This window comes from Pezoporus occidentalis, unplaced genomic scaffold (assembly GCF_034315485.1).
Source record: "Pezoporus occidentalis ecotype Australia unplaced genomic scaffold, CSIRO_AGI_Poc_V1 ctg208, whole genome shotgun sequence".
Lineage (NCBI taxonomy): Eukaryota > Metazoa > Chordata > Aves > Psittaciformes > Psittacidae > Pezoporus > Pezoporus occidentalis.
The window spans coordinates 1,570,658-1,588,386 of record NW_026913943.1 but is presented as its reverse complement, the minus strand read 5'-3'; the positions used below and the strand labels follow the sequence as shown (position 1 = coordinate 1,588,386).

The window sequence follows — 17,729 nt, the reverse complement described above, 5'->3', positions numbered from 1 at the left end:
GTCTGGGCTGAGCTTGTGCCAAGTACACACAGAGTGGAGCAGAGGAGCTGAGTCAGGAGCAGTTCTTCACTGGAGGACTTTGTTCATGGGCTCACCTACCCATCACCATGGCTAGAAAGATCCTGGGAAAATGCCATCTCTGCATGGGGAGATGCTGGGAACCACAGGATTCTGGTGGTCCCTTCTGGGAGCAGGACGTCGAGGTCTCTTCCAACCCTATCCGTTCTGTGATTCTGTGATCACAGCAAAATTCCCAGGAAGCTCAAACCCAGGGGATCCTGGAGGGATCTGTGCATTGTTTTGCCAATACACCCTGATTTGCTCTCTCCCTGGGTAATACTAATCTCAGGCACACTCGAGATAAGCCTCAAGACATTACACTGAAAGGAACAGGCAGCCCAAAGGACATGTGTGGCCTTATCTTCTCCATGCATTCATTTGAATAAATCTGTTCCAAAGGTATTTTACATCAGTGTGTTGAAGGACAAACCCTAGCTCGCCTCTAGGGAGTTTGTCTTATCAATGAAGCCTATAGGAGGCTTTCAACTGACTCAAAGAGCACCGGTGTTGCCCTTAGGAAAAGGCTCTGAAAGGTGAAACCCCAGGATGCAATTCCATTTGTGCTCAACCAAACCATCCCTCTGCCTGTGCTCAGCCTTCCTGTTCATAAAGCTCCTGTAATTAATACTGAGTAACTGCTGAGGGGTTTTACAGGTCTTGGTGAAAGGTCTGTTATTGACTGAGATGGGGAAGTTTAACTTGGAGAACATCACTGTGAGTCCAAGGCTTTCAGAAGAGCTTTATCAAATGGAAACTCAATGGTTTGTGGCAATAAGGAAGTTACCTTCAGGGAAAACCACCAAACTGAAGTTATTCCTATAGTATTATATTCCTATATGAATATATTATTATATTCCTATATTTGTATATGATTATATTCTTATATTAATATATCATTATTATATTCCTATACTAATATATTCCTATATTAATATATTCCTAATATATTAGCTGAAGCAGATAGATTGTTTTAGCATGGAGATGTGTATGAACAAAGACCAAAACTCAACCACGTATCCATATATGAGTGAGAACAAATCTCTTTGCTAAGGCATCTCAGCATGGAATCGTGGAAAGAAAACCATTTTGAGGAAAACCATCCCCAAAAATGCAATTCTTTTTTTCTTCATCAAAAATAAGGTTCCGAGTTTTACCAACACAACAATGCTCAAAAAGATCTGGATTAACTTGAAAGCTGCTTCACTTTCACTCCATTTCTTTTGCCCCTCCGCAGGGAACTCCTCGGTGCACAGTTTCCAAATGGTAATGAACAACAGCCCTTTCTCTGTGCCTTTTAGGGCCCGATCCACCAGGATCATCCATAAATATTACTTTAAAACCATTCCTGAGGAGCTCCCGGGGGCCGGGAGAGCAGCCAGTGTCAGGAAGTGTCAGCTCCTGCTCCCTCTCCTCCTCGGGACGCTGGTAGCCTGGTTGGGAAAGAACAGATGTGATAAATGCTGGGAGATTTACAGCACAACCCCCCCCCGGGAGCCATAAACCCACAATTTGTTCAATTTCAAAAGCAGACCTCTGCCCGATGCAGGACCTTTCAGCACTGCTTATAAAGCTGGGCTTAAAAAGCCCGGGATCCTTCATGATAAAATACACCCAAAGTTCACTTTTCAACCATTGCAGTGCCTAAAAGATGGAGGTGGGGCAGCTGGAGGGGAAGAAGGAGGACGGGACCAGCAGATCCTGCCCTGGCCTTGCCCCCGTCTTTCTTTGGCACACAGGTATCCCGTACTGGGCATACTTAAGGCAACGGGGCCAGGAGGGGTTGGAAACTGGTGTAGCAGATTGCATGACACTCAAGGTCTGCTCCCAGATTCCCTGCATGAACCTCGGGTGACCGCTGATGGACCTCATACCTGTTCCTGACCTCCAGTGGGAGGGTAGAAACCCACTCACAACCGAGAAATGGTTTGGTGTCACAGCATGACAGCACCAGTCCAGTCAATCAAACCTGGCCTTGATAAAGCTGTCTGCACAAACACCTGAAGGTCAAGATCACTGTCTGACCTAGCTCCCCCATCACCTCCACATCTAAGATGATCAGCCTTCAGGCAGTCAGGATGCAACACCTCTTTTGGGAGCCTTACACACCACCACCCACAGCGCAAAAGGAGATTCTGGCATTAGACTCAGATGGCTTCTTCACCTCTTCCAAGCCCACAAGTGTTTAGTGTTGGCCTCACACTCAATGTGGCCCCAAACCGAAGCACTGCATCACCCCTTCCCACAGACCTGTGATGTTCACAACGTTGATTTGGCTCCGAATGCTGAGCTGGGTCCTCCTCTGGCATCCCAGCCCTGGAAACCAAGTGAGGAGTGAAGCAACGTTACCCATATAATGCCTGAATAAGAGCAGAGTTCTGCATTTATTGCTTAAGTAGTTTGAAGTGATTGTAATGCAGCCAGATTTATTTCTTATATACAGTGGTGGACTTATTAAACTTCCAGAGGAGCTCTTTAAACTGTCATTTGGGGTTTAATTGCTGAATATAACTCCCTGCTTCTAAAAAGCTGCTGTGCAACAACCCCCCTTCCACTCACCCTCTTCTTCTGCTCCGAAGGAGAAGATCCCCAAAAGCACAAAGGGTTAAAGCTCTGGCCTGCCTAGTCCAGTCCATCCCCTCCTCCCCCAGATCGGGAACAGTAGAAAGGAAAGGATTAGAGGGGAGAGATTTATGGACTAGCCCATCACAGAGCCTCAGTTCGCACTTTGATGATGGGGGAACAGCCCTGCTCCAACAAAGGGGCTGTAAAGCATGCCCACCGGTAGGCTATCTATTGAGGGGAGCCAAATCCCTCCTTGGATTATTAAGGGCTCTGCAAGTCCTTGGAAAGAAAGGCTGCACCTTTTTTATTGCTGCATTATTAATAAAGAGCTGGTGAAATACTTACTGCTGCTCCGTAAATCTTCCAAGGGCAGGAGTAGGTTGCACAGACTTCTGGGCTGGAAGGAAACGGAGGGGCCATGGGGCTTGACCTACATCCCCCATCCCAACCATGGTGAGTGTCTCTGGAGCAGGGACATGGCAGGCGCCCAGCTCCACTCCTGGCACGCTGCGGTGTGCTGGCACTACCCAGCCAACAAGCAGCTGGGGTTGAATATGGGCTCAAAGCAAACCATCATCCATCAGGTTCGGATTTACAGGGTGGGCTGAGAGGAAAGAACAAAATTATAGAAGGGTTTGGGTTGGAAGGGAGCTTAAAGCTCATCCAGTCCAGCCCCTGCCACCTTGCCACCTTCCACTAGAGCAGCTTGCTCCAAGCCCCTGTGTCCAACCTGGCCTTGAACACTGCCAGGGATGGGGCAGCCACAGCTTCTCTGGGCACCCTGTGCCAGCGCCTCAGCACCCACACAGGGAAGAGCTTCTGCCTAAGAGCTCATCTCAGTCTCCCCTCTGTCACTTTGATAGCTCACTCACGCTTCTGCACAGTTACTTTGCTCCCATCACAAGCCCATTGCAATCTGGACACCCAGGACCTGTGTCCCATGCAATGGAACATTTGCTCTCCTATTCTAAAGAGCCATGAAACCCCTGCTTGCTCCAGGTGACCACAGCACCAGAGGGGGGACATCACCCATCCCCTTGCTCTGTGCAGGGCTCAGCCTCCCCTACGTTAGCACCTGTTTGGAACGAGCATCCCCACAACAGCCCGGAGGAGTTGGCCGAGCTTTAGAAAGAGTGCAAATAAATAACCCCTCAGGACTACCAACAAAATGCAGGCCTTGACAACAACAACAACAACAAAAAGTTTCCTTCCCAATTTCAGCTTCTGGCCATAAAATTTTACTTTCATGTAACAGCATGAAATCCGCACAACCGGAGCAGGGGTTTCTAATAAAAGGCACAGCTGATGGAGTACCCGAGCCAAGGTGGTTTTATAAGCCAGAAGAAGAGAGACAGAAACACAGAAGGAAAATAGTTTTCTTGAATTCCTTCCAGAAAGGAATTCTCTTTAGATTCCCTTTAGCCATGCTGGAGTTCTTCCCCTTCTTGCATGGGTTTTCTCCCCTTAAATGCTGTCTCTCTTAACCTGTGCATTAATGCCAGCAAGTCCAAGCCTCTCATTTCTTTTTGCATCTCAGCCCTGATGCATTTAAAGTGTTTACGCACAGAGAACAGAGCAACTTTCACTGAGCTCCACCTTGCCCAAAGCCCAAACCACGTGAAGGAAAATGCATCGTGTCCCGCACCCAGGATAACGCTCCCCTTCCAACGCACAAGCCGACAGAGGGAAAACACTTCCCCATGTCCTAAACTATGAGGTCTGAGAAGAGAATAATGTCTCCTAAAGGGCCAGCAACAGCTCTCAGCTCAGTGAAAAATGACTTCCAAATGCCCCCTGCCCTGGGGATTTTATAAGGGAAGATGGATCTTTCTATCTGTTTTCCTTTCTTCTTCATTTTTCAACTCTTGACCTACACTGTGAACAGAAACCTCCCGGGTGTGAGCCTTAGGAAGAGGAAATGCTTCCTCCAGTTCATTTGTCTTCGGTGGTCTGTGCAGCTGAAGAGACGCATGTGGCCAAAGAGATGCTGTTCCCAACCCTGCCCATCCCGCCCTGCCTGCCAGAGGGTTGGATTTGCGGCTCCATTAGCAGGGATGAGGCTGGCCATCCCTCACCTGGCCCTTTGCAACTGGGAAAACAAGAGTCAGGGCAGCCTTGGCCTCACTTTTGGGCAGTCCAAGACAAAGAGAGGCTGATCTGTTTGAAAACCTAAGGTTAATGTATTTACCTGGGCATGAAGGACCAGAGCGTAGAGCTGGGAAGGGTGTTGTTGGACGCTGCCTTGCAGACACCAGGAGTCCCAGCAGAGCTGCTCTGGTGAACTCCCACAGCCACCATGGTTCAAAGCATCCCTTCTCTCATGTCAGAGCACTACACGAGTCACAGATTCCAGACACAGCTTTCAAATGCCTTATACCCCACGATCCCCAACTCAAGGTTCAAGGGCAACATATTGCCACAAGATGTTCCTGCTCCCAGCATCATTCATGGTCACTGGAAATCACCACGGCAATAACCCCAACAGGGAAAGGATGGTGTGGTTTGCAGCAACCTGTTTGGGACATAATCCAAACTGGATGACTGGGAACCAGTTCCTAAAGGTTTCCGGATGAAGAAAGTTCTGCTTAGCACATTATTTATAACCAAGGTGGAAATAACTAAAATGGGAGGATCTGCATAATTCAGGCCTAAGGGAAGTTCTTTGTTGCATCTTAGACAGCTCCAACACACATTGCCCTGGACACTGTCCACCTCCAGGAACAGAGCAAGGCCTCTGAAGGAAGGAAGGAAAGGGAAGAGGGAGTGGAAAGGAGCATGTCCAGGTCTCCCCACCCAGCCTTTTCCCTCTCTTAATGTGGGGCCCTGATTTTCTTACTGTTTCCCGAAGTGCCTCGAGCATGACCATGGATGGGAACATCTCCTCGGTATCCAGCAGAGCTATTCCATGCAGGCAGCCCAGGTGTTTCACATGGCAAATGGGAAGTGATGGATCTCCAGGAAAACAATTTATCAGCACCTGGTGACCTGTGGAGCTGAAACTGGCTGCACTTGTTCCTGCATGATGCTGCAGAGCTAATGGCATAAGCAGGGGGAAGCACAGATGTGAGCAGCACAGCCACAGACAGCAAGAGATGATGCCTTGGGACAGGGCTCATGGACCTTTGGCTCTTTGGTGCGCCGACAGCATGACTTCCAAGTGGGATGTGGAGAGGAAGAGGCTGGGGGCAGCAGTTCCCATCCTCACCCCAAATTACCTTCGTGGGGAGATGGAGGTGAGGCTGGACCGCATCCTTCAAGTCTGACATTGGCCAAGTCGTGTTCCCTCCTCAAAAGGAACAGAAGCAGAAATGTCCTTGCAAGGTTTTCTCCCTTATGACAGTTGCCGAGAGGCTGCATGAGATGGGCATCAGCTGAGCCCACAAAATGGGCTTTCCACAGCCAGGAAACGGATGCTTCAGATGCAGATTTAGGGAGGGAGAGAGGCAGAACCTGAAGACCCCATTAGATTTCAGTGTCATGGCTTCCATCATGGACTTTGTTGCCCATTTAAGGAGCAGGAGATTTGAGTCCCAAGTTCTCAACTTGGGCCTGTCTCCTTAGAAAAATAAAATGCAAGAAAAGAACCTTTATAGGACAATTTGTTGCTCTCCATGAAGGCTCGAGAAAGCCAAACTGCCCGGCCTGGAGGGCTGCAGCTCTGCTGTGGAAATGGATACGGCAGCATCCTGCCTGCCCTCTCCTTCTTTCAGCAGGAAGATTCCCTTTGGTTTACAGCAGCCCATGCTCCAGGGGAAAAAACAACAACTGCCGCTGTTATTCTTTATGAAGGCAGCAAGAGGGCTGAATAAAAGAGGTTGCATCCAAAGCACAATATGAGATGAAAAAGACATCCAAGCTCCATGGCGCTAGATAAAACAAAGCACGCAGCAAAAGAATCAAATGCTGAAATATGTATTTCTTGTGGGTATGAATAGAACTGTCTATGTTTGCCTTGGAGACAGGGGGAAGGAGGCCAAACGGTTTCATCTCAGCAGGTATTGCTTTTCAGTACAGAGACATCGAGCAATTTAAAGCCCTCCTGCCAGGCCATTTCAGCAGTCACAGCGGTGCTCTCGCTGAGCTGGCTCATGGAGAGGTCACCTCCGTGCTGCAGCCCATGCACAGGTAGATGCCCTCACACCTCTTGCCCTATCACAGATGTTAGCAATAAGAAAAGGCCAACAATGTCAAGGTAAATCAGCATCTCCATGAGCTTTATCCAGCTATCACCCTGCTCCTCCCAGCACGGCTCCCACACTGGGCCATGCCAGACTGTTCGCTGCCACCTCACTTCCCTGACCTCAGGGACTTTGGACTGGAGGGCAGGGAAATGGGATTTGTTCTGGTGGGCTGTAAAGCACTGGAGAGCAGATAGCCATTATCCCCGATATCTCTAGCAGTCCCATAAGGACACACAGCAACCAAGAGCCACAGATTTATGTCTTCTTCCTCCAAACAACCTTGCCCACTGCCATCCCATGACCACGTTTCCCTCCATCTCTGATCTTGCCCCTCTACATGCTCACAAGTTGTCTCAGTGTGCCCAGCACCAGGAGGGTGACACCATGCCAGCATGGCCGTGATATCACACAGTGCTCTCCTCTGCCTAGCAGGCAGGAGGGACCCATCTGGTGCTGCGTGATGAACAGGGCAGAGGAGCAGGGCCAGGTCCCAGAGGTGATGAGTGAGTGCAGCCAGTCGTTCAAAGAGGTGAAGGCAGAAGGTCTCCAGGTGTGAAGGCGCAGGAGCAGGTGCCCCGTGAATGTTTCCCATGTGTTTGCCTGGAAACTGGGATGAGCTCATTGGAGAAGAGCCCTGTGGATGCTGAGCGCACCCAACTACCCACCAGCAGGTTGGGCACGTCGGCAGTTCTGATACGCTGTGCTTCACAGAAAGTGCATGGTTGGGTTTCACCATCTGCTTCCCTCACCCTGGAGAGCATCAGCATCTCCCCTGTCTCTGAGCAGCCCATCCACATGCCGAAACTCGGTGCCTGACAGTGATGGAGAGCAGAAGCAGCTGATGAATGACATTAAGCACAGGAGGAGGTAGGAGATGTTTCCTAGCTAACCCGTTCCTCCTGAGCAAGGCTAGACCTGCTCCAGTGTCTCCTCTCTGGTGGTTTGGGCCAGCCCGTTACCCAACCTTGTTGCTGTTCATCTCCATAGAGAAGCCAGGTGGCCTGAGAGCACCCCCATCCTCCCTGGGCACGTTGCCACGTTGCCTCCTGTACCACCCACTGGTTCCCCCATGCTTTGAGGCTGAAAATATGGGTTTAATAATGTGTCCATAAATCATTCTGTCCATTGCAGCTGATACTGGCAGCGGTGCTGGGAACAGGCCCAAACTTCCCAGGTGCAGGAAAGCCAACACAGTCAACCCCAGAGCTGGTGCCACAAATGGTGGCTCCCATCAGCCCATGGCATGAAGGTGACTACCAACGAGACCCAAAGGCAGTGGGCACCATCAGTGCAACCCACCCTCCAGAGAAGCAAGGGTGGGACCCAGGGCCCTGAGTAAATGGTACCATGTGAGATGCTCTGGGGTCTCAGGACAAACCATGGAGCTGCAGGTTCTATGGGACACTTGAGCCTGCTGGAAGAGCAGTTGGAGGCCAGGTAAGGTCCTGCAGAGCACCTCAATGGCACCAGGCACCTACATTCAAGCACCCAAAATGTGCCCAAGGTCTTGACATGGGACCTGGGTCTCGGCTCTGGCATCAACTATTAATATCACACAAGGATAACCCTGTGGTGAACCTACCTGTGCATCCTCAGCCATCACAGACCTGAGCTCATGAGTGTCTGGGAAGGATCACTGCTGTTATAATCCCTCTTCTGCAGCCAAGGAACTGGAGTACAGGGAGATGAAGTAACCCAACCATGTTACTGTGGTTCTTGGCAGTCTGTGGTCTGCCTCAGAGCACTGCACTGACGGCATCTGCACATGGGACACATCTTCTCCCCATTCACAAGACCACAGGACAATCCTGCTTTCTCAGCAGCACCGAGAGCCACAGCAGAGATGCTGTTGGCAGAGATGGCACCACCTCAGTGGCAGCAAAAATCCCTTAAGGCTGCCTAAAGAGAAATGTCATGTCAAAACGACTGCATCAACATGCATATTTTACAGCTCTCCCTAGATTTTTGCTATGGATTCTCCCAACGGAGTCCCACCGGCCTCTGACAGACACAGGATACGTCTCATGACAGATTGGTTGTTTTAAAGGGATCCTGTTCTCCAGCTCTAATAATTTGGGAAGCTCATTTGCAGCCTTGGAAGCCGTTAGCCAGCAATCCTCTGAGCCTGCACTGGGTCTGCAGCCTGTCGGGCTCCCTCGTCCCCGAGCATCCATCACTCTCACACCTCACTCCTGCACTGACACTGAAACAACAAGTGAGATCCTGCACCGGTGCAAAGCAAAGACCCGCAGCTGCACGGCAGGGCAGTTCCCCAGTAAATAAACTGGTTGGGATGACTCTTTCCCTGATCTTATGATGGATGATTTCAGATTCCGAGCGTTGGCTTGGGTTCAGGGCAAGGGATCCTGTGATGAGCAGCACCCCAGCACCACAGCCCAGACTCTCCCATTCACCCTGATCTTTCCATCGCCTCTTTGCACTCAGCAGTGATGACAGAAAAGGCAAGAGAAGTAAAGAGAGAAGAAGAAATCACAGCAAAGACATACACCTGGGGCACGGTTTTGCACCACAAGGCCCGTTTGCTGCCCATACAGACATCTGAAGGGCAGAAACCATCCCCACACTGAAGGCTTTGACTCTTCCCAGCCTGTTTCTTTGTCTCTGGCGCTCAGAGGAGGGATGGGAAATGCAACCGTCTGAGCGCGATGTCTTCGCAGTGGGACTTCACCTGATATCAAGGCAAGAAGAGGGGTTTTCACCTGATCCTGGAAACAATGCCATCCATAGAAGCCCACATTGTTACCTTGCCATTTGGAAGCAATTACCTGCATGTTATGTAAAACGCTTTATGAAACGACTGGAGAAATTCAGTAATGTGTTAATCATGGCTTGAATGACATCTGCTTAATACCAGAGCTTTCTGAGCTGCAGGAGGAGGGGTCAGCAGTTCAGAATGATTACCAAAACATATTGCTCCTTTTTGCCTTCTCCTACGTGTTAATTTTTCAGATTTATTATCTTAGGCTCCTGCCCTGAGTATTTTCACTGCATGTCAACATCTGTTATATCTCTGCATTTCACAGCTCTTTAGGCTTTGCCCCATGAAGCCTTAGGCACTCGGATGAGAGGCGCAGCCAGCTCTAACTTAGGGCTTATGCAATTTTCCCAACTAATCCAAAGGACAATTGCAAGGGAAATTTGGCTCCTGGAGGCATTTAAAAAGGCATCGGTAGATGGACTCCAACCCAAAGGAACCAGGCAGGTTTAGAGACAAACTTGGCTGTCAGGACAAGACGTGGTACATGTGGGATGCTGCGAGTCTGCTGCTCTTTGAGAAACATGTGGTGGTGGAGATGGGTCATGGAAAGATGCTCAGTTCATTTCCACTCCTTTTCTTTGCTCACACAAACTGGAGTCATTCCATAAATGCCAGAAAATCCTCCAGGGACGCTCATCTTTTTGAAATGCAGAGCAAGGAATAAGGGATGTTCTGCCCAAGCCATTGTGGCCAAGGGGCTTGACACAACCATGGAGATCTGGGACCTGGCTGGGACATGGGGCTCCAGTCTGGGCACAGAGGTGGGGGACAGGACACTGCCCATAATAAACCCACAGTCTGGCCTAGGATTCTTCCTGATTTCCCTATTTTTGGGGAAGGGTGAGGCTTACAAACACAGTGCTAACATTTACCTGCTGGCAAAATCTTTTCCCTCATCTCCCATTCCTGTCTTCCTGGGGCTGCTTTTGCTGGCAGACACATAGGGAAGTCCCTGTCCCTGCTGTCTGAGATGCAGGCAGGAGCCTCCTGCCCATCACCAGCTCTTACCCATGGGAAACCAGCCTCTGGCTCATCCAGGGGGAATCTCCACCAGGCTCCCATTAGCTCCTGGGGACAATGTGGCCTCGGCCTGGGGATGGAGGGAAGAATCATCCTTGGGATGCCAGGATTCTTCTCAGGGCATCAGTCAATGGAGCTGTGATAGAGAAAGTCTCCCTTAACATGACTGAAGAGACATCTTTATGCAGTGCCCCGGATCATGTTCCAGAAGGCATTCACATTATATATAACCCAAATGATTTCTGCTCCCAACCATCAGCCACATTTCTGATTTATGCTTTTCTGATGACTTTATTCCCTCACCCATGATCTGCCCCTTTTCCCAATCAGAATTACAGCTTCCATTTATCATTTCTCTGAGGATTGCTATAATTCAGCCGTGCCCCATCTCTCCCGCTTCACCCGACACACACTTTCTGTCTACCTCCCTTTGTAGTTGTGCTGTTTCTGTAACCTCACACATCTTTCACCATCCTCTTTTTCTGCGGGTGAAATAGAACATAAAATAACCCCAGAATCCTTCAAGGCCACCTCCAAAAGTGCAGAACTGTATCACATCAAATAAAACTTGTGTTTTATTTAACAACAGAACTTCCTGTTCCTGCTTTTTTTGCTGCTTTGCTTAATAAAATGCGTTCAACAATTAGCAGCAGCTTGGACAGGCAGGTAGTTCCACTTGCTGTCTTTGGAACAGTGATCCCTTTTTCCTCCAGATCCATTAACCTGTGGAGGGTTCACGCCATTTTTCTGAGAAGCACACAGAGAAAGGCACATCCCGATGCTCTGCTTCCTGTCCCTGTGCTGCCATGAGCCTGAAAACACTCATTCCTAATAAACTCCTGCCTGGAGTAATGAAATCATAAAGAGGTGGGAATGGCTGCATTCCCCCAGGCTCATGGTCCCATATCCATCCTGTGATGGTGGCCAGTGCACTTCAGAGGGAAGCAGAGACAACCCTGTGCCCAGGGCAGTGCTGGGATGAGCTTCTCCACAGGGAGCTTCTGCCTCCCCTGGAGCAGAGTCTGGCTCCAGTCTGTGCTGAGAGCAGGGCAGGAACCCTTCCCATGCTCCGAAAACTGATGGAAACAAAAGGGTTTGCTGCTGGTTGGGATTTGTTGTGTTTTGTCAAAAAAATTCCTCCGTTTTCTCCATCTCGGAGCACAACTTCCCAAGCTTTCCATGAAAAAGGCAAAATACCGAGTGGTTGCTACCCAGGATGGGGTTTTTCAGCACTGATTTTGAGTAGAAAAACAAGGAATGCTTGCAGACGTTCACTGAAACCTTCTTCCAAGCACAAAGAGGGCAGAAATGCCGACATGGAAGCGTAACCGATGGGCAAGAACTTTTGGAAGACTCTGCTTTAGTCTTGCATATTAAATCCAGAGCTTCAAGATGCTGCTCTGTACTTAAAGATGATTTGAAAGCACTGAGCTCTGGCAGTTGTTCCCCTGCACAAATGTGTGACCTTGGATGACACCGACCTGCCAAAAAAGAAGGGGAAAAAGAAGGTGTTGCTGATCGTTATTTATTTAATCCTCCGATTCCTCATTCATCATCAGGTAAATTTGCTCTTGGCAGCGCCGGCAACTTCCTTGACCGCAGCCAAGGTGACCACTAAAATTAGCATCAAATCCCAGCAACGCTTTACGTCATGGACACGTTATTTTTCACTGGACACAAATTGGGAGGTGTTTCGCCTTTGTTTTGAATCCCGGGGGATCGGGTCGTTACTCTGGGCATTGCTCCATGCCGGCGACGGAACCGGCCGATGCAACCGGCTCCAAATGTGGGTGTTCAGCTTTTTGTTTCAGTGGAGAGGTTTTTTCTGAGCCCTTGCCAAGATGAATGAGTAAAAGCTCTGAAGAAACGGCCCTGATGGAGACCTCGGACAGTAAAACACCATTTTCATCCTCTCTCATAAATACTTTGCTTAATGAAAAGTCCTCGAGGAGCACATTTCCCTGTCAGAGCCAAGGAAAACAAACGTGTGCGTGGTTAAAGAGCACCGAGAGCTGTGAACGCCAACAGCCCCCCCCGTGTCCTGGTGTTACCAAACAGCTCCATCCCCACCCCTGCTGGAGACCTCCTCGTCATTCCCAGGTAGGAGAGCAGAGGGATGCTCTTTTTCATCATGCTGGGAGTTCAGTCCTCACTTCCACACTGCTTTAACAGGCAGGAAACACAGACTTCTCCTCAGCAGAATACAATGCTTGGCTGAGGTGGATGTGAAAGGCCCATGGTGAGTGGGACAGCACAGGCTGGGGTGGCAGTGGGTGCCCAGTGGACATCCAGCCATGTCCTCTCTCATCCCTAGGCAAGATTTTGAGCTAGAGAAGAGAAGCAAGGCAAGTAGTGTTAATTACAAGATGCTTGTAATTAACATATAGGTGAAGCATCATCCAGGGATGCTCACAACTCACCGGGCTGGTGTCCTAGGAGCCAGAAATGTGGAGAGATGGAAGGTGAGGGCAGGTAACGGAGCATCACACAGTGCCTGAGTCTGGAGAAGGGGAGTTTATGACTTGCTCCATAATGTGCAGGATCCAGTTAGCCACAGACCTCATCCTTCTTGTCCTCTGAGGAAGCTGCAAGCATAAGAATGAGGAAAAATCCAACCCTGGAGACATTTGAGGCCAGGCTCGATGTGGTTTGGGGCCACCTGATCTAGTTGAAGATGTCCCTGCTCACTGCAGGGGGGTTGGACTGGATGAGCTTTGAAGTTCCCTTCCAACCCAAACTGTTCTTTGATGCTAAAAAAGCCATCAGCAATGGGAAGATGAACATTTCCTGCAGGAGCAGCCAGCAGGGATAACACCTGAGACTGACAGTCCTGACATCTCCAGGCACCACCCAAAATGATGGTTTAAGGTCATCGAGTCCAGCCATAAACCTAAATTATTTTAAGAAGCTGATCCCTGGGGATCACATAACCTGTGAGCGTGCCAGAGTCACCTTTGTATGGGAACAGGGGACAGGAACACCAAAGGGTCAGAAGCCTGCGGTGCCAGGCTGCTCTGCAACACCCACCTGCACCTCAGTGCAGCCCCAGTACATGAGAGCCCATTCCTGGGGCTGGGACACTTCAGCTGGGCAGAAGCACCAGGGTCCCATCAGAAACAAGAAATTCAATGGGCTGCTGAGGAGCTTACTGATTTCAAATGAAGGAACCCCTAGACAGCAGGAAGGGGGGCCTGGGGATGCCATGGACATGGTCCTACCTATTGAGATGCTGATTTCATGGCGCTAAAGGGGTTGGGGTATAGGGCGGGGGGGGTGTCATGGTGCACTAGAGGGCACTGTCGCCTGCATATCGTGACAGGGGGGATGTGGAGGATTTGTAAAGATGCCCTGATAGCCCACAGAGAATATAGGAAAAATCATAGAGTGGTTTGGGCTGAAGGGACCTTAAAGCTCCTCCAGCTCCAACCCCTGCCATGGGCAGGGACACCTTCCACCAGAGCAGCTTGCTCCAAGCCCCTGTGTCCAACCTGGCCTTGAACACTGCCAGGGATGGGGCAGCCACAGCTTCTCCAGGCACATCTGCATCACAGCCTTTGCTGTCTAACATCTATCTATAGTATCTATCCCTCCTTCTCAGGCTGCAGAGGGATGGTGAGAACTTCCTGGGTGCAACGGTCAAACCTTTGCTCTCTGAATACTGCAATAGCTTTTTTAACACATTTCAACCCAGAAACACTCAGCCTTGCGCCAGGTCTGGATGTAACCAGGTTGTTTCCTGGGCTGGAGATGGTCAGACCTTTGGAGGGTGCAGCAGAGCTGTGTGTCTTCCTCTGGATTTCTCCTTTATAGATGGGATTTTGTTTGGGATTTTGGATGTGAGCGACAAGGAGCAGCCCTGGGAGGGGAGGAAGGCAGCACAGGGGCTGTATAGGCAAAAACCATCATGTTAAAGAAACTAAATGAACAAAGAAGCAAATCCTGCCCCTGCAATGCATCCTTCCCTGGGGCTGGCTGTTCCAGGGAGCAGCCAGACGGGACGGGAGCAGCTCCGATTTCCATGCATGCAGAGACAGAACACAAATTCCCCAGCTGGAGTTGGGCCAGGAGCCCAAGGCTGGAAGTGCCACAAGGCTCCTAACCACGAGGTGGTCAGGATTTGGGTTTTACATCACACCTATTTGTAGAGGAAGAGATTAAAGGCCTCGTGGACTCCTACAAAATCCCCAGTAGCAGCAGCTCTAGTGACTGGAGTCAAATCGGTTCCAGACTGAGACCTTCCATTCGTGGAGACCATTTAGAGGAAAAACAAGGAGAATATTCCAGTTGCTTCCCCAAACCAGTGACTTCTGAGCTCCTGGCACTGTTGGTGAGGGCTGGAGAGGAGTCTATAGGCCGGGAGATGTTTCTGAGTGACCTCACTGCTGCCTTTCACACCATTCCACAACAGTGGCCATACATGCCAAAGGGACAGAGAAAATCCTGACTTACATCATGTAGACATCCTGTCTTACCTGAGCTGCACCTCTGGAGCGTGGGGCCGTTGGGAACAGCTGTAGCTCAGGCTGCTCTGAATCCCAGCTCTCCCAGAAGAGCTCAAAGCGTGGGTGAGGACCTGATCCAATGCGGAGCATCCATTGGGAGACCATGGCTGTGTGGAGACTGCACCCCCCGAGCTGAAGCCAAACCCAAACTCCCCAGGGTTTGTTCTGAAGAAGTGACCTAGCAGGAATTAAACTCCCCAACCCGCTCGATGCCTTCGGAAGATGCTGTGTTTCTGGAGGGGTGTGATTTCAGCAGGAAGGGCTGAGGAAGAAGGTGTGAGGTGTCCTTGGAAGCTACGTGCTCCTGTTTGAGACCCTGCAGAAACAGGAGAAACAGCTTTATGGGGAGGGGACCACCAAAGAGGATGGGTGCCCCCCTCCATCCCCAGCGAGCAGATATTATCTGCTAGAGCTTTCTTTCCAGTCTTCTTTTCAAGACATGATGTCAGGGCTCTAATAACCTGACTAAGGCAAAGCCCTGGATGGAACTGCTATTGTGTTTATCAATTTCCTTTCTTCTTTTCTTGTCTCAGTTAATCATGGAACAACGTGATGGAAAAGTCCTGTTAGACCAACCTGCCTCCCAGCCAAGGCAGGACTGATCCCTACATCCACCGTCTCCTGTTTCATCCAGCCTATTTTTAACACATCCCCAGTGACAAGACTTCTTGAGTCACAGGAGCGAGGAATGGAAAAGACCTATTAGATCATGCAGTCTGTCTCCTGGCCAGTGCAGCCTGTTCCCTGCAGCCCAGTTTTTAGTGGTTTAGCTTCCACCTTTCTTTCCCTCGGGACATTATCCTGCTGGCTAACAGATCCCACACTCAGGTTCGCTTGATGTCATGCTGGAAAGCAGGAATGTTCCTCAGCTGAAGGTGCTTGAAGACTGATGTGTGGGATGGGAACAGGGCGAACGACCTGTCCTGCTCCACGAACCCTTCATGTTCCCTTGTGCTGATGCTGTGGCCAGCACAAGCTGGGCAGACCAACCTCAGACAGACAAATTAGCTCTGCAGCATCACTGTTAATTGGCTTTTAGGCAGGAAAGGCACGGAGCTGCCTGCAAATAGCCTGCCCACAGCACACGAGTGCCTGCACACCTGCACATCCCTATGCAATCACCCCCAACCTGCTCTGCTTCCCCCAGCGTGATCCCTCGGCACCATGCAGGCAGCTTGGATGGGTGCTGGGGGCTCCCATTGGGTGCATGGAGCAGCCCAGACAACATGCCCGAGCCACGAGATGCCCTTTATCCCTTGCGGCACGCGGTTTTCGGCTCTGCCCCAGCCCTTATCTGCCTTGAGTAATGCAAAAGAATTGGTTACTCCCCAGTGGACTGATCTAATAGCAGCACGAATAAAGTTATTTTGAACAGTTGTTCATGAGTTCATCTCCTGGAAAGCCTCAGCCCCAGCTGTTGCTGTGCTTTTGATTAAAATATAGAGAAAAAACATTAAACTCAAACTGGGGATTAGCAGAGCTGAGCACGTCCCAGCCCTCCCTCCTCCCCGTGTCAGGTGCCCGGCCGGGCTATAAACCACTCTTTGTGTGCAGCTCCCTCACCCCTTTCTCTCCGAGCTGGCACCAGCGCCGCTGGGATTTGGCAGCGCTCGGCTGTGTGCCGATAGCGGGATGCGGGATGCTGGCAGCGCCGGCGCGGCTCGCGGGTGCCCGGCTGGCAGGGGTAGCGTGCAAATGGTCAGCCAGGCCTCCAGCCAAGTCCATTTGTTAATGGGCGAGCTATGGGGAACTGTTCGGGGAGAGGCAAATTGAATTAGGCACGAGCAGGGATAAAGGGAGGGTGGGAGCGGGGATGCGGGTCCATGATCACCCCTCTGGGACTGTGACCTGCAGCAGACACAAGCAGAAGTGCAGCCCCACGCAAGCCCATGGTGGTGGTGGTGGGGTGTCCTCTCCGGGATATCTAAGTCTCCACCATAAGCAGCTTGTGGAGGAGCTGGGAAGCAGGACTGACCCACAACCCATCCAAAGCAATAACCACCACTCGTGCACCACGGACAAGCTCTGAGCCAAAGGCTGACCACAGGGCAGGGATGTGCAGGCTCCCCGTGCAGGTCATCCCACACCTATGCCCTATTCCCGGGGTCTGTGGGTGAGCAGGGAATGCAGCTCCTCCTCCCACCCTGCAGCCCATATGTTTTGCTGCTCCGTGGCCGCCTGCCTCTGCAGACGGTGAATCAGCCTCGTCGCTCCAGCAGCAAAACCTCTGCAGGCTTTGTTTGTAAAACCCTAACCCCTCGGATAGGCAGGAGAGCGCAGGATGGAAGCATCCCCTCTCCCCTCCACAGCCAGGATGAGCCCATAGCCAGCAGCGTGGTGAGAGCCAGGGCTCAGGCTCTGAAAAGTCAGCGCCGGAGCAGCTTGTCTCGCTCCTCTGGAGTCAGCTCCCACCTCCTGCTCCGATGTTTGGCCAGGACAACCTCTGCTCTGGCAGCAGCGGGTTCAGGATGGGTGGGAGATGGTGCCGTGATCCCCACTAATGCCCCTCTGCCCAGCACTGCAGGGCAAGGGGACAGTGATGCTGCAGCTTCCCCCTTGCCATCAACATCTGGGTGCACTCAGTCCCTTCTCTCCAATGTAAAATCCAGCTGGACACATGTCCCG

General features: G+C 50.8%; 1 long non-coding RNA gene across 1 annotated transcript in view; it reads right to left on the bottom strand.

The window, feature by feature from the left end:
- Positions 1–961: 961 nt before the first annotated feature.
- The window catches only part of LOC134163850 (uncharacterized), a 31,951-nt gene continuing 15,183 nt past the window's right edge, over positions 962–17,729 (bottom strand). Inside the window, exons 3-9 of the long non-coding RNA XR_009964870.1 lie at positions 15,075–15,420; positions 13,023–13,187; positions 10,591–10,738; positions 8,386–9,689; positions 7,141–7,615; positions 4,811–6,488; positions 962–2,373 (exon numbers count right to left, since the gene is read on the bottom strand). This is a non-coding gene — a long non-coding RNA (uncharacterized LOC134163850). The remainder of the gene's footprint in view (positions 2,374–4,810; positions 6,489–7,140; positions 7,616–8,385; positions 9,690–10,590; positions 10,739–13,022; positions 13,188–15,074; positions 15,421–17,729) is intronic.